This window comes from Podarcis filfolensis (assembly GCF_964270895.1).
Source record: "Podarcis filfolensis genome assembly, chromosome: 16".
Lineage (NCBI taxonomy): Eukaryota > Metazoa > Chordata > Lepidosauria > Squamata > Lacertidae > Podarcis > Podarcis filfolensis.
Window position 1 is genome coordinate 16,802,402 of NC_139620.1, and position 17,163 is coordinate 16,819,564.

The window sequence follows — 17,163 nt, forward strand, 5'->3', positions numbered from 1 at the left end:
GCAGGGGCAATATATGGTTCTTTACCCAGATGGACAAAAGAATGAAGTGGGGAGGGTGAGAGAAGGAAAGCAGAGGTTATTAACTGACTTAAAGTATTAGAGCTTGTTCAGCATGTTTTGTGAGACTGATAGCATCTCCAGTTGAAGGCTCTCAAGTGAATGACAAGCTAGATGGACTTAAGGACATCAGAAGAGCCTCCTGGATCAGGCCAATGGCCCATCTAGTCCAGCATCCCATTCCCACAGTGGCCAACCAGGTGCCTGTGGGAAACCCACAAGCAGGATCTAAGTGCAACAGCCCTCTTCCTGCCTGCAGTTTCCAACAACAGGTTTTCTGAGGCATTACTGCCTCAGACTAAGGAGGCAGATCACAGCCAACGTGACTAGTAGCCATTGGTATTCTCCTCCATGAATTTGTCCAATCCTTTTTCCAAGCCATCCAAATTGGTGGCCATCATTGCCTCCTGTGGGAGAGAGTTCCATAGTTTAACTATGTGCAACCTGAAGAAGTCCTTCCTTTTACCTGTACTGAATCTTCCAACATTAAGCTGCAATAGATGTTATGTCCACAAGTTCCAGTGTCATGGGAGAGGGAGAAAAAACTGTTCTCTATCCACTTTCTCCATTTTTTGCACAATTTTATAAACTCTTTTCATGTTTCCTCTTACTCGCTTTTTCTCTATAAACCAACGAGTCCCAAATGCTGCCACCCTTCTTCATAGAGGAGTCTCTCCGCCCCCTTGTTCATTTTGGTTGTCCTTTTCTGAATCTTTTCCAACTCTACAATACCCTTTTTGAGGTGAGGCGACTGGAATGAATGGTGTGACACAGGATAAGGATGTTTCTGAGGTTTATTTTTGCCCATATTATTCTGGGGAGAACATAAAGCTCTTTTATATACTGCCGTGCTTGGAGGTTCTCCTTCAGCTGCCATTGCCAAAAAGGTGTTGATAGATGCCTTCTCTTCCATGAATATGCCTCTCAACCCCTAGCAAAATCTTTTTTTTCCTGGTGGGCAGAAAGCAAATTCCATAATAATGTGTTAAGTATATTGAATCTGCTCCCACATTAGTCTTACTAGATGACACCCAACACCAGCTTCCATCTGCCCCTCCCCCCACCCACACCCTGAGTTTTATGAAGGAGGGAGGAAAACATCATCCTCTGGGCAATTTCTCAATTTCTGAAATTCCATAACAGTCCCTGGTGGAACTAAACTGTGTGACCACATACTGGGTGTTTTCCAGATGTGGACTCCAGTTTCCATCAGCCCTTGCCAGTTATGGTTGTGCTGGCTGGGGCTTATGGGAGTCATAGTCCCAAAACAGCCAGAGGGCTGCAGATTGGAGAACACTGGGCTAAATTATCTCTCTGGCTCATTCCAGTTCTAGTGCGAACATGTCATGTTGCCACAGCAGCATTCCCCAACCTGGTGCCCTTCAGATGCTGTGAACTACAACTCCCACCAGCCACATGATGCTGGGACTAATGGGAGTTACACTCCAAAGCATGTGGAAAGAACCAGTTTGGTGAGGGCTGCTTTGGGCCTCTTCCTGTTTATCCCAACTAAGCTCCATTTTCCCCAGCCCCCTTCCAAGGGTTGTCTGCTGTTGTGTCTCTTTGCGCCCTGCCTCGTCTTTGCATCCCGCTTTCTCCCCAGTGCCAGAATTGTGTCACATGCAACAGAAGAAATCTTCTAAGGCAGTGCCCTCTCCTTACATGTCTCTGAGATTTGTCTCCTTCTGCTGGCTGAATCTTCCTCTTTCTCCGCCTGACATAATCTCAGCTAAGAAAAGCCACTCAGGCAGAAGGCTACACGGTGCACTCTGGAACAGGAGAAGCAGGCAAAAGCGCAAGGAACCCTCCTTGTCTGTTTAAATTAATCATCACCCCGGAGATGCAAGGACTCTCCAGCACTCAAGCGCATCTGCACCGAGGCAGCCAGAGAAGCTTTTAGGGACTGCCTCCATTAGAAGGTGGCTCCTTTCCCAGGTCTTAAAGGGCCACTCAGGCTCAAGGGAGGAAGGCCCTGTTGCCTGGAGGAAGGGGCTGAGTGCCAGAACCCCAGGGCACACCCTACAGACAAAAGAAGACCCCTGGTGGTCTAAGGCCCACCTTCTTCCCAACCATGGCCAAGCAAATGGATGCACAGAAGACAACAAGCAGGACCCCAAGCCCATCTGCTCACTCCCCAGCAACTGGCGCTCAAAGAATAGACTGTTTCTGAATGGGGAGGCTACTCTGAACAATAGAGGGAGGAAATGACGGGAAAATGATGGAACCTAAGAGAGGAAAAGCATGTACCTTTCTGTTGCAGATGAAGGGCATAGAAGACCTGAACCTATCTGAAAAGAGGTACAGAATGGTTTCAACTTTCTTACAATTTTAATCATAGTGGAATAAAGGAAGAGATTTCTCTCTAATTTACATCAAGGTCCAGTTCCCCTCATCCCTGACCATCAGCCTTGCTGGCCAAGGCAGATGGGAGTTGGAGTCCAACAAAAATCTGGAGCCTGTCACTTGGGGAGTGTTTTTCATATTAGTTCCCCCCCACTCTTTAGCACATTTGGGGGTGCATATCACATTGCTGGGTTCTTGGTGCCATTTAAAAGCACCTTGTAAAAACAGCAACATAACCTCAGTCAAATAATTTGCTAAAATGATTCAGGACAGATAAAGTCCTTTTTCATGAAGCACATAATTAAACGATGGAACTCTCACCCACAGGAGGCAGTGATGGCCACTGACTTGGAAGGCTGGATAAAATCTACTGGAACAAAAGACATTTGGTGGAAACTAAAGACGCTATGCCTGTGGCTGAAGATAATTGTTTGAACCCTTCCAATGGGTACTGGGGGGGGGGGGAGGGGGGAGGGAAAGGAAATTTTTTTATGGGAAATTTAAAAATTGGAAGGAGATAATATATGTATGTAAAAATCCCGAACTCGAATAAAAAATAAATAAATGAGGATTGGGCAAATTGATGGAGAAGGCAACTGAAGTCTACTAGCTATGATGGCTACACTCTGCCTCCACAGTCAGAGACAGTAATGTTATGCTTCTGAATACCAACTGCTGGAAGCCACAGGAGGGGAAAGGGCTCTTGTGCTTGGGACCTGTTTGTGGGTTTCGCACAGGCTTCTGTTTGGCCACTGTAAGAAGAGGATGTTGGACTAGGTGGGCCTTTGGCCTGATCCAGCAGGGCTCTTCTAAAGTAATTAAAGAACCCTGGATCTTTATGTTTTGTAAAGAAACACATCAAAGCCTGCTTCTGCCCCAGGTTAAGCTGGACACCTGGATCCAGGCCTGCCACTGAACCCTGCCCAGACTAGGTGAGGAGGGGAACTCCTTTGACTGTCTACCGGGAGGGTGAGTCGCCTGGGAGCAGTTACACGGCAGCCAATAACTCCAGAGCGGTGAACAAACGATGCTTGCCTGCCAGGCGGGGATAAATGTCAGAGCCCATCATATATCTCTGTGCTATACACCAAGGACGTGCGGAGAGCCCCGGCCGACTTGATGGCTCGGTGGCTCAATGAGAGAGGCAGCTTCCAGCAACCTGTTCCTTAAGGCCGGGCAGCCGAGTTCCTGACAGGTCTAGAGATTGCTGAAAAGAATGCAAGCAGGTCCCTGCAGGGTGAAGGCCAAAGGTTCGGTTGTCCCAGATTTTGTTTCCCAACTAGGAGTCACCAGGTGCCTCCCCACTGTGGCCCACACCAGCCCTGCCTCTCAGGGGAGGTGGAAGAATTTGAACTCAGATCCCAGTTTCTGCTAAAACCTTTAATGCTCAAATCAGTATGGTACAGAGGCAGATTAGGGTCCAAAGTCACATCAGGGTCTATGCATGGCTAAGCTTCTTGTTGTGGTACAACAATATGCAGACTCTGATTACTGCAGAGAAAAATAACTCACAAATTACGTATGTCTAAGGGTAAAGGAAACCTGGAACATTTCTAATGCCGTTTGGTGGGATTTCATTTCATATGTGTCAATACCTCTCTTCCCCCACCAGATCACAAAATCTGGCCTTACTGGTGTGTTTTTCTACATTTTATTTTTCTACAAGCTCTGCACTGCTCCTATGCTCTGTAAGTTTGATGATGCTTTTGTGTTTTTGATTTTATGCTAATGCAATTAAAAACAAAAGACACAACAGGTGCTCTGCATGGCTAAGCATGCTAGGATGTTGATCCATCAAGCGACATGCCCCCTTGAGTCATATGGGGCGGGCAAAACTTCAGAGTGACAAGCGGGACCGTCCTTTGTATTGGGCAAGCAAACAAGGACTCCTTCTGGTGGGCTGAGCTTGTGCTGTCTGTTTGCACCTGTGCTGGCTTCTCTGACCCAGGTGATGTAGGAGGCCATCAGCAACAGCTCTGCCCCAGGCTGCACAGTAAGGTTCTCCCGAGAGGATGGGCTGCAAACAGCCTCAGAAGCTGAAGCTGTGACAGAAGGCGAGGCTGGGGAGTGAAGGAGATGCTGGGACAGTGTGTCAGGAGATGGGATGGGAGGCTGAAGCAGAACCTCACTCTGACCCTCCCTGGGATCTGACTCCTCACCCACAACTTCCTTCCCTGGAGTCTCCCTGATCTCTTGAGATCCTGACTAGGCCTGTCCCTCTGGGTCATCAACAGCCAACTCCTCCAATGCCCTACTCCTGTTATACAAAAATCTCCAGATGGGTCCGAACTTCAATGTCTAAAACTCCTGGTAGAGCAAAAGGATCTAGAGATCACGCTAAGGGTGTCCAAATTCTGTGTGACTGCCATAAAACTTAGGGAACAAGCTGTACTACCAAAATGATTAAGGTTTTAAATGATAATTTTAGGTTATATTTTAGTGATCAATATTTAATGTATTTTTTTAACTGCCGCAATATCTGCCGCTATATCTGAATTGTCTCTGTTATATCCAATTGTAATTCAGTGTATTCCTGTTGTGTTTTATGATTTTCCTGATATTGTAAGTGAGAAGGAACTGGTCTGTGACCGTAGTAATAAAATTCTATTCTATTCTATTCCTCCAATGCCTTGCATCCTGGACTGACCAACCCTGCAAGAGGTCTTGGGACTCATAACACCACCCTCCCATTGGCGATCAGTGGCAAACTGCCCCCGGACATGCAGGGTCCATTTAGCCATCATAACTGATAGCGATTGACAGGTGTCTCTGTGTTCCTTCCTGCTGCTCCATGAATCACATCTGACGCATACACAGGTGCAGGAATCCCTTGTGTGGAAGGGCTGACAAAACTTGCTGCTAGCTCCTAACGCAGATGGATCTTTAAAAGGCTAAGAGCAACCTTTTAAAGTGTTCAATATGTGCAGATTACCTGTGATGTGTTATGGAGCGGAGAACTGGTCCATGACACAGAGAAACACAAACAGCTTAAGAACAGCACAGTATGCCACAGAACGCGCAATGCTAGGAAGATCACTGAAACATAGCGAAGCTAATAATTGGATACGACAAAGAATGAAAATTGCAGATGCGGCGGGAAAGGCTGCGAAGTTAAAATGGACACGTGCAAGACATGTGGCAAGAGGCAACCGAGGGCGATGGAGTAAAGCAGTGTTAGTACAGAGACCCTACGATTTCAAAAGACCAAGGGGATGGCCACCTATGCAATGGGTGGATGATCTAAAACCAACAGCAGGGCTTATGTAGATGAAAGAAGCAAACCACAAAGAACGAGGGAGAGGACGTGAAGAGGCATATATCCAAAGATGGATGTGAGATGCTGTGAAATAAGGAGAAGGAGAAGAAGAAGAAGAGGGAGGCAGCAGCAGAGGGGCAAACTTCCATTCCTGGTGCCTTCCTAATGTTTTGGACCACAACCTCGCCATCAGCCTCAGTCGCCATGGCCATGCTAGCTGGGGGTTAGTGAGAATTGTAGCACACAACACCTGGAGGGCAGAAAGTTGGGGAGATCCACACTGGTTCAGATCCTGAGCTTCTCCACAGTCACAAATGCATGCAGTGGGCCGTAAGGAAGTTTCTTTCACCTCTCCTCTAAAGCAGCAGTCCGTAACTGCTGGAGTCTAGCCAGCGCAAATACTCATCTTAAAATGCAATTTGTCTAAAAAGGTCAAACGAGACTTGAAAGCATGCACACCTTTTAAGCTCAGCGTAACGGAGTCTTCAGGGGCCATTTCTCTTTCTCACTCCCTGGATAGGTCTTGGGTCCTGAGTCTGAATTCTGATGCCGCAACATCAATGGCATGATTTCTAAAAGGGCTGCCTCAAGCCCCTGTTTGGAAATTGATGTACAGCAGCCTTCGCCATCCAGGTTCCCCCCAGATGTTTTGGACTGCATCTTCCACCAGCCCAAGCTGACCAGCAGTCAAATCCCTGGGCTGAGGGTTCCAGTACATAAACAGCATTTTGTGCATGCTGACCCTGAAACCCTTTGTTAACCTGTGAAATTTCTTATGTTACTGTGATTAACAAAACAGAGTAATTTTTCATTAATGTGGCAAAACATTTCAGCAATGTGTAGAGGAAGGCAACCAAGATGATCAAGGGCCTGGAAACCAAGCCTTATGAAGAACGCTTGAAGGAGATGGGTACAGTATGTTTAGCTTAGAAAAGAGGAGGCTGAAAGGAGATATGACATTTATCTTCAAATATCTGAAAGGCTGTCATATGGAAGATGGAGCAAGCTTGTTTTCTGCTGGTGCAAAGGGGAGGACATGAAACAATGGCTTCAGGTTACAAGAAAGGAGATTCCAGCTAGACGTCAGGTAGAACTTTCTGACAGTGAGAGCTATTTGACAGTGGAATGGTCTCCCTTGGGAGGTGGTGGACTCTCCTTCCTTGGAGGTTTTTAAGCAGATGTTGGGTGGCCATCTCTCATGGATGTTTCAGTTGAGATTCTTGCATTGCAGGGGCTTGGACTAGATGACCCTTGAAGGGTTCCAACTCTATGATTCTGTGATATAACCTAAAAACACTGGGTGCAACAGACTGGGATGTCATATCCAGCCTGATGGTTAAACTACAACTGACCTAACTCACACGTTTTAGAAACCACAAATCAGCAATTTTGCCCAGAAAATGTGGAGCAACGGGGGGCTCAACATTTCAGCTCTGAGAACTGCAGCCTGTTGGACTTACCAATAATTGCTAGAGAGATGCCAACAGATCCAACAACGTTAGCAAAGATATTTTCCATTCTCAAAAACTCGGATGCATGATTTGTTTTTAAGCTGGCATTTTTTTTACTGTGTGCCACTTGCCCCCAGTTTAAGGAATAGGACGAGCTCAAAGTGCAAATAAAAAGGGCTTTTTGGATTTCTTGTGGCTCTCTTAGTTCCATAGCCGGCTAGATGCTTTGTGCCTCCTTCCCTGTGAATTATAAATACCTAATCGCTCGCAACAGCGTGTGCCATTCTGCTCTGGTTCGCTGGCAGATACTTTCTGAAGTTCTGCCAAGGGCATATGCAGCTAAGTGGTTCCTTTGCTGACAATTTTAAATAAATAAATGACATTAGCAGGCTTGCATCACCAACACAATGGTAAAAGGTTTTGCAGCTAGGAAGGGAGCTTGCATTGCCCTCCCCCCAGCTTCTCAGGGATGTCACAGCCTACATGGGAGCCCAGTTAAGTGCTCAGAAAGACCCCTGGCAAGAACAGGATGAGGCAAGACAAAGATTTGCCCATCTGCATTAGCTGTGAACTAGGCGTGCTCAGAAGAAGGTAGTCAGTACAGGGTGCTCCTTTGCAACCCTGCAAGGTAGGCCACCCACTTTCCCATTCTATTGAGCCCAGAGGCAATGGCTATGGTTTGGGTATGGTTTATTTATGTACTGCTTCTTAACCCAAGGCTCCCAAAGCAGTGAACGACAACATACATCAATACAAATAACACTAAAAATAGAATGTGTCAATCAAAACAAAACAAAACAGCATCAGAATTCAGCCACAAATACGGATCATGTAATAGGATCTGATTTATCACTAGGTGCAGTGGACTGCAGCTTGCTGAAGTCTTCCATTCTACTTTGGTTCTTTGCAGGACCGAAGATGTCATCAGTACCACCTTGTTGGTGCTTCTTCTTAAACACCATGCCAGTCAAAATGGGCCATGCTGGCCAATGGGGTACATCTGCACCAGTCTTGACACCAGTTTAACGAGCATAGCTTTCTCTGCTCAAATAATTCTGAGAATTTACTTCGGCGTGGATGCTCAGAGGCGATATCATCATAGGAGGGAAATGTTTAATTTGCATCTTCTCAGAGGTAAAGAGGAGACCGAGAGGAGGTATAATAGCCATCTTCAAACTTCTAAAGGGCTGCCGCATGGAGGATAGAGCATGGGTAGGCAAACTAAGGCCCGGGGGCCAGATTCAGCCCAACTGCCTTCTAAATCCGGCCCTCGGACAGTCTGGGAATCAGCGTGTTTTTACACGAGTAGAATGTGTGCTTTTATTTAAAATGCATCTCTGGGTTACTTTGTGGGGCATAGGAATTGGTTCATTATTATTTTTCCAAAATATAGTCTGGCCCCCCACAAGGTCTGAGGGATAGTGGACTAGCCCCCTGCTGAAAAAGTTTGCTGACCCCTGGGATAGAGCAAACTTGTTTTCTCATGCTCTGGAGGCTAGGACCCCAACCAATGGATTCAAGTTACAAGAAGAACTTTGTGACAGTATGAGCTGTTCAATAGTGGAACGGTTTCCCTTGGGAGGTGGCAGACTCAACTTCCTTTTGAAGCAGACATTAGGTGGCCATCTGTCATGTACTGTATAATCTAGTTGAGATTCCTGCATTGCAGGGGGTTGGACTAGATAACGCTTGGCGTCCCTTCCAGCTCTATAGTTCTATGATTATATGACCTCAGAGCACCATGTATGGCTCCCATGACCAGCAACAACAACCCTGTGGAGCGGATTAGGCTGAAAGATGATGACTGACCCAACATCACCACGTGAGAATCATGGCTAGATCCTACGTCCTACGTCACTCCATCACAGCCTTTGCCAACCTGGTGCCCTCCAAATGCTTTGGACTACAAACACCATCAGCCCTGCTCAGCACTGACTCGGACTGATGGCAGCCGTTGTTCAAAAGATCTGGAGGGGATCAGGTTGGGGGAGGTAGTTTTAACCACTACCCCACACTATCTATCTACACAGCCACTACAGTTCTCAGGAGAAAGAATGACTGTTAAAATACTTAATAGTGCAGGACAAGTATATACCGTGGCTCGCTCTGGGACCTTGCCATGGCAACATCAGGATTCGCACACTAGTCTCTACGGTCCTTTATCCACAGCTGCTGGCACCTGGGAGATCAGTCACAGTACCCATTTCAGACTAGGGGAGATGAGTCCCAGAGGCACAAAACGAAAATTGTTTTGCTTCCCTCTCTTCAATCCTGCCCACTCCAGTCCCTCTTCCATGCCAGAAAAAAACCCTTGAAATTGTGGAAGCAAATCACACACACACACACGACTAATTTTCATGATCCAGAGCAAAAAAATTATAATCTTTTTTTTAAACACAGTCCCAGACATCTCATTCCACACGCTTAGCGTCAGAGGAGGACTCCTTGCCGTTTATTCCATCTGGCGACTAATCTGAGCCTCGCTTCCCCAGGGAGCGCCAGCCCCAGATCCTGCTTCAAATAACAGCACTCGACCTCAAATGTGTGAGTCTCAAACTCTAAAAGAAGGAATGATACTCTGCTTCCACTATCAGATACAGTATTCCTCTGAATATCAGATGGTGCAGAGAGTTGCTGCTTTTGAGCTCAGATTCTGCTTGTGGGCTTCCCTTAGGACACTTGGCTGCCCACTGTGAGAAGAGCACAGGACTGGATGAGCCCTTGGCCTTATACAGCAGCCAGGTTCTTCTTATGATGCCTGAATATCCGAGAAGACAGGACAGGTAGAATTTGAAAAGAGCTTTGCAAACTAGTAAGCGGCTCTATAAAGAGTGAAGGAATCAAGTCCAACAGAGACCCTCTGAGCATGTTCAAAATCCCTCACAAATGGCAATAGTCGAACCACCCCAGAATGAATTGGAATCCAGTATGGAAAACCAAGAGACTCTGTAAAATACCAGAAAATAACTCACCCCGTTCCCCAGTTAAATTTGGGGATTTGGATCCCTTTATGCTCTCAGTGACATGATTGGGAGTACAACGAAGTTGGAATGCCTCCCCCAAACCCCTGTGATCTCCTGAATCTTGTCCAGTTGCCCTCTTTTCATGTACTGTTTTGCTGGAAGTCTCCCTCTCTTCTTGTGCCATGAACACAGCAACAGCAGTTTAACGGGTGCCAAAGGAACTTCAAAATGCAGTTTCCTAGTGCACCTGAGTCTCTAATACATTAATCAGGTGCCTTAGTAACAACACCTCCAATGGCTTACTGCAAGCCAGAGAACAGGAAGAAAAAACGGTGCTTGCTTTGCAATGCTGCTGAGCATCATGTGTACAATATGTTTGTGTTGGAAGACATGGGAGCATGAACTTAAGACACCACCAACTGAACCCCCCAAGGTGGTCTCAACATTTCTGGAATTGCAGCTTCTAGACCTGGGGGTGCAACCACCAGCCGGCTGCAAGGCTGTTGACTTCAGAGATTTAAGAGAATTAGTCACCTGTTAGTTTAAGAGAATTGAGCACTGCGGCTTTTCAGATGCTTTGCCCAACCCAGGAGTGAAGATGACCTTGGTGAGGCTGGATGGTCTCCCTCCCTCCCTGCTCACCAACCCATTCATCAACGCTCTGGCGTTGTCCTTCCTCGCCCTCTGCCTGGCTCACTGGCTCAGTGTCCTTCTCAACCAAGGCGAACGGCCGCAAGTCTCCAAAAGCAGGCTCCGTTTGTGCTTGGCTGGGGTGCAAGTAGGTAAAGAAAACCGCCAGCCTTCTCCCCATGAGCTTGTGGAAACTCCACCTTGATCACCACAGGGAGGATACTTTCCCTGTTGCAGGAGGCAGCTGAACAGGGGCACAAGCGCCAGGGGGAAAGGTGAGCAAAGCTCAGCATGGAAGCCATGTCGTCAGCATGACCGTGAGACTGATCTGAACAGACAGAGCAATGCTTCTGGCAGTGACTAAGATGACAATGTGATAAAGAGAAAAGGTTGCCCCCTTTTTCTAGCTTGAAGAGCACAGTTTGGCTAACCCACCCCAAAGGGGAACAAAAATGAGGAATCAGAAGAGCAAAAAAGAAGTTCCAATGATCAATAAGGGCATCCTTTGCCAATTTGGTGCCCTCTAGATGTTTTGGACCAGAACTCCCATCAGCCCCTGTCAGCATGGCCATTTTGGACCGTGAGTGTCACCAACCTTAGCCAATATGGCTGTTTTGGACTCAAGCTCCCACCAGTCCCAGGCAGTACAGCCATTTGGGGCCACAATTTCTATCAGCCCCAGCTATCAGTCCAAGATGGCTGTATCGACTGGGAAATTGATGGGAGTTGGAGTCAAAAACCTCTGGCGGGCACCAGGTTGGCAAAAGTCTAGCTTAGAATGCAGAGGTTCCTGTTTCCTTCAAGAGCCAAAGGTCACCTAGGCCAGGGACATGGGGAAAGTTGGATCTCTTTTTGAGCCAAGGAATCTTCTTTGCAGCTCCTGCCAGGTCCCACCCCCCCTCCACAGCCCCAAATGGAGAGGGGAGATGACAGAGGCTCATTATTTATGAGCCATCAGCCAAGAAAAGGGAAGCAGCTAATTAAGTTAGATGTGTGGAAGAAATCATTGGCAAGAGGGGAGAAGCAGAGCCTGCTGGGTAATTACAGCACTAACTCCAAGACATGTTATTTATAACGCCCCCCCGCCCCCCGGGCCAGTTGAAAAGGGACATTTCCTCAGTCAGTTCTCCAGAGGATCCTGATTCCTTTCCAAATCATGTGGCAGGGCTAACCACTCTCTAAGGCAAAATAATCTTGTCTTCCTTAAATAGCCGGGCCTGGTCTAAAAGGTGCTGGCCACTGAGGAAAGCAGGTTGCCAGGTGAACCCTCGATGGACTGACATTTGCACAAACCTCTTCCATTTCTAGTCATCTCCCGGCTGCTTCTCTATCCCCGCTCAATTCGCATTTTATTCTTTCTCTCTCTTGAGGGTTTGGTACATTTAAAGACGTAAGCAGTTTTATCCCTTCCATTGCGCAGACAATTTCATGCGCTGCGCTTTACCCCAAAGAGACAATGCCCAGAGCTGTTTGCTTAAGGAGAACAGATGCAGATCAAGGGTTTTATTTAAAAAAACACTTCCTTGGCTGGTAGCAAGAGTTTTCAAAAATCCCTTCCCCCGGAATCCAACAGCGCCGTAAAGGATCTTTAAGAGGAAGCTCGATATAAGCCAATGGTGAGGAGCCTGCAGCCCTCCAGATAACTACAATTCCCATCAGCCCCAGCTAGCATGGCTGGTGATGAGGGATGGTGGGGAGCGTAGTTCAGCTACATTTGGAGGGCCACAGGCTCCCATTGAGTTGGAAGGGACCACTGAGGGTCATCTAGTCCAACCCTCTGCAATGCTGGAATCATAGCTAAAGAATCCCTGACAGGTAATCATCCAACTTCTGTTGAAAAACCTCCAACAAAGGGGAGTCCACCACTTTCCAAAGCTGTCCTTTCCACAGTCAAACAGCTCTTACCACCAGAAAGTTCTTCCTAATATTTAGTTGGAATAATCCATTTTATTGCATACATTCACAGTACCCTTTTGCAGTGGCCAAAGATTCATTGAATTTTCTCTTCTATGGTTTGCACACACAAGGACGCCATCAACCCTTAATACCTTTCAAATAAGGGGATGGGGGGGGGTCCCCTGCTTCCCACATATTAACACAAACTGTGATTAGCAAGTTCAACAAGTAAGCTGAAGTCTGATAGAGTTCACCAACCCCCAAGAACTTAATTAGTCAGCAAGTAGGTTATTATAATTAAGATAACAATATCACCTAGAGTTCCCTCTCTGAACACCCACAGCTACAGCGTGCCAGCCGGAATCACCCTTCTGGGGGCACAGGAAAAGCTCCGCAGCACTGGCGTGAAGGGAGGGGGCGGGGATGAAGAACACGAATATTTCTTTTAAAATAAGCATGTCTCAGGGGAGCTTGCATGGCAAGCCGTGAGCCCAGAATTAATTAAAGGCAGATGAGTCTCGTAATGAGGCTCCCTACCCCCGCTCCCCTGGCTGAAAACTCCCCAGTTGCTAAAAGACACAAACAGGCTAGAAATAATGGAAGGCGTTGCAGAGTGGAGTGGGAAGGAGGAAGGAAATCAAGCAGCCCAGAACTACCGAGGGCTCCCAGAAACGTCGCGAGCAGTTCAAAGTGCTCCTGAGGATCCTGGAAGTGCCACAAGGCTTTGGACATAGAAAAGAGAAGAGCTGCAGCACTTTAAAAAATGCAGCAGGCCCACAGAGTGAGAGGCTGGGGTGGGTGTGGCCTTGACAGAGGGGCGTGGCTAGTGGAGAATGCCGAGGGCCAAATCGAGAAGCTTTGTGGGATTTGACATCAGGTTGCCTCAGTGGGAGAGACGGGAAGCAGGGCTCACTCCATCAGCCCTGCTGTGACAAGGCTGCATCAGTGGGAGCTGAAAGCTTACTCTATCAGGCACCTCCTGCCCCTGAACTGGGTCAGCTGGTCATTATAAAATCAGCTTTTTAACTGGGTCAGCTGGTCATTATAAAATCAGCTTTTTAAGAATCGGTGCCTGTTTGATCCCCCTTCTTTTCCTCCCTGTCCCTTTTCCCTTGTATGTCATGGCATTTTGACTGGAAGCCTGTGGGCAGGAACTGTCTGGTTTTAATTGACTGTATGGAAACCACTCTGGGAGCCTTTCTGGCTAAAGAGTGGGATACTGAATGCTCTAAATACATAAACAAACAAGCAAGCAAAACAAAGCAAAAACAAACAAACAAGGGTTCTGCTTGCCTTCCTCTATACTAGTTTAGAGTTTCATCTGATCTTTTCACTTGCAAAAGTAGAGTTTGTACTGGCTTTTCAGAAAGAAGAACACAGGCAGGAAGATTCAGGCTGAATTATACTTAACACAGCGCTGCACTGGGCACACAAAGAGGCACATATCAAACAGGCAAAAAACAAAACAATCTAGCATTTGCAGGCTAAATTTGGCTCCAGCTGTGTCTCCCTCAGTGCTCCTTTCTTGTGCACACATAAACAGGTCAACAGGTTCTGTTTGCCTCTCTGTGGTAGAGCTAGAAAATGTTAAAAAAAGAAAAAGGATTCTTCTATGAGGAAAGCTTGCAGCATTTGGGACTTTTTAGTTTAGGGAAAAGCTGAGTAAGAAGTGACATGAAAGAAATTCATGAAATTATGCCTGGCATGGAGAGAAAAACCTCTCCCTCTCTCAGAACACTAGAACTCGAGGACATCCAATCAAGCTGAGTGTTGGAAGATGACTTGAAGAGAGGGCAGGAGAAATTCACAGAGGCGGCAGCTATCAATGGCCACTAGCCATGATGTCTATACTTTGCCTCCATGGTTGCAGCCAAGAATGCTTCTGAATATCAGCTGCTGTGGAGGCCACAGAAGGGAGGATGCTCTTCCGCTTGGGTCCTGTTTGTGGCTTTCCCACAGGATGCTTGACTAACCATTGATAGCTTTCTCCATGAATTTGTGAAGTCCTCTTAGAGATATTCAAGCTGGTGGCCATCACTGCCTCCTGTCGGAGGGAGTTCCACAGTTTAACTACATGTTGCTTGAAGAAGGAGGGTTTGCTCTTTTTTTGGGTCTGTCCTCGATCTTCCAACACTCAACTTCATTGGATGTCCAACGCATACAGACCCGGCCTTTCCCTTGGCTCCCTCCTCCCACCTGCCATGAACAAGTTAAGGCCAGGATCTGGCTGGAGAGTTTGCAGATCGGCCCTAATTAACCTCCATTGTGCTGAGGCAGCGCATCCCGCCAGGGGATATTGCTCCGGCTCGGAATTTACTGACAGAAATTCCCTCCAGCTGGTAAATAATGCAATTAGCAGAAATGCTGGCTGATCGACGTCGCTGGGTCAGCCAAGAGCTGGAGGCTTTTTTCCGCTTCCTGCTTTGCTATTCTCATCCAAAGTGAGCCCCCTCCCTCCCTCCCTCCCTCTCTCCATAAAGCTTCCCACCCACCCTACCCCTATAATTTGGTGTGTGTGTGTGTGTGTGTGAGAGAGAGAGAGAGAGAGAGAGAGAGAGAAATAGGAACCATGTCCAAAGGCCGAGAGAGAGAGAGAGAGAGAGAGAGAGAGAGAGAAATAGGAACCATGTCCAAAGGCCGAGAGAGAGAGAGAGAGAGAGAGAGAGAGAGAGAGAGAGAGAGAAATAGGAACCATGTCCAAAGGCCCAGCTGTACACTACAATTCTCCGTGGGGTTTGGATTGAAGTCCACCAAAAAGGATCAGATGGAAAAGTCAGGTGCCTGAAATTCTCAGGGTTTTTCAAAAGAACCTAAGAACAGCCCCTCCACATTTTCTTCCTCTCCTGACAATGTGCATTTTGTACTGATATCCTGTCAAATACTACATAGGAACAGAAGTCGAGCCTGCTGGATCAGGCCAATGACCCATCTAGTCTAGCATCCTGTTCTCAGTCGCCTGTGGAAAACCCACAAGCAGGATCAAAGCACCAGAGCCCTCTCCCCTCCTGTGGCTTCCAGAAACTGGTATTCAGAAGCATTTACTGCCTCCGAAAGGGGAGGCAGAGCATAGCTATTGGGGCCAGTAGCCATTGATAGCCTTCTCCTCCATGAATTTGTCCAATCCTCTTTTAAAGCCATTCTAACTGGTGGCCATGACGGCCTCCTGTGGGAGCGAGTTCCACAGTTTAACAAAAGTAATACTTTCTTTTTTCTGTGCTGAAGTTCCCAACATTCAGATTCCACAAATTCTACTGTTCTGAGAGAGGGAGAAAAACTTTTCTCTATTCACTTTCCTTGCTACTGAATTAAGTATTGCAACAATTACTGAGGAACAATGGATCCTCCATGTTCAGAAGCAGTCTATCTCTGAAGACTACATGATGTTGCCTTCAGGCTCTGCTTGTTGCTTTACTGTTTTAACTAATTGCTGAGGGTTCCGTTCCAATGTTGCTGTTGGAAGAAGCAGCTCAGAGGCAGAGCATCTGCCTCGTATGCAGAAGGTCGCAGGTTCAATCCCCAACAGCATCTCCAGGTAAGTCTGGGAGAGAATCTGGCTGGAAAGCCTGGAGAGCTGCTGTCAATCACTTGCAGAAAAGACTGCCCAAAAAAGGACCAATGTTCTCACTATGGGGCAGTTTCATATGCTCCTATAACCTGACTGTGCTAAGACCACAACTGCAATACACTGAATGCAGAATTATGTTTTATGACTGGAAGTCATTCGGGGGTTCTCTTGGGATGGAGGGGTTGGCCAGGAGGTGTGTTTGTGTTTGTGTGTGTAAGGAGAACAGGGTACCGGGGGATCTAATGCTCAGATCTGGGACTGGCATGGCGGTACTTATCGTTAACCCTCAATGCACTTCTTTATGCAGTGCATAGGAAAACCATGGAACTCCCTCCCACTCAAGGCAATGATGGCCACCAATTTGGATGGCTTTAAAAGAGGATTAGACAAATCCATGGAGAGAAGATGACTGATGCCTACGAGCCATGATGGCTACCCTCCGCCTCTGCAGTTGGAGACAGAGGCGGAGGGTAGCTTCCAAATACCAGTTGCTAGAAACCACAGGAGGGGAGAGGGCTCTTGTGCTCAGGTCCTGTTTATGGGTTTCCAACAGGGTTTGGCTACTGTTGGCCTGATAAAGCAGGCTGTTCTTATGACATCTCTGATGTGTCTTACATCTAAGGTGCATCCAGGCATTCTCTGCTCCTCCATATCCGAACTCGCTTCACCACTTTAAGCACAAAGACACATTTTTAATACTAGACATAGAGGGGGGGGGGAAGGGAGAGGGAGAGGGAGAGGGAGAGAATTTTGCTTCTTGCAACAGTTTGCCTTCATGAGATTTTCTCGGTGTGGGAGCAACAGACTCTGCAGCCAAGAACATTCAACTTGCTTTAAGCAGTGGGGGCTGTGCCCTTCCCTGCCCCATTCCCCCTAGTGCTAGGCTAGACAGGAAGCACATAAGGACATCCCAGCTTCAAGACAGATGTGCCTTTTGTTCTGCGTGATGCACTGGGCACCCCTGAAATGTCACCAAGCGCCAGTCTCACCCGTCTGCCCCAC

General features: G+C 47.3%; 1 protein-coding gene and 1 long non-coding RNA gene across 16 annotated transcripts in view; both read right to left on the reverse strand.

Moving 5' to 3' along the window:
• PC (pyruvate carboxylase) overlaps positions 1 to 17,163 on the reverse strand; it is a 269,742-nt gene that overhangs the window by 90,199 nt on the left and 162,380 nt on the right. The gene's annotated exons all lie outside the window — the stretch shown is intronic.
• Positions 423 to 2,431, reverse strand: LOC310750984. Its single transcript, XR_014542361.1, has 3 exons — positions 2,116 to 2,431; positions 1,720 to 1,826; positions 423 to 1,008 (listed from the first exon to the last, which is right to left on the reverse strand). It is a non-coding gene; the product is annotated as an uncharacterized lncRNA (long non-coding RNA).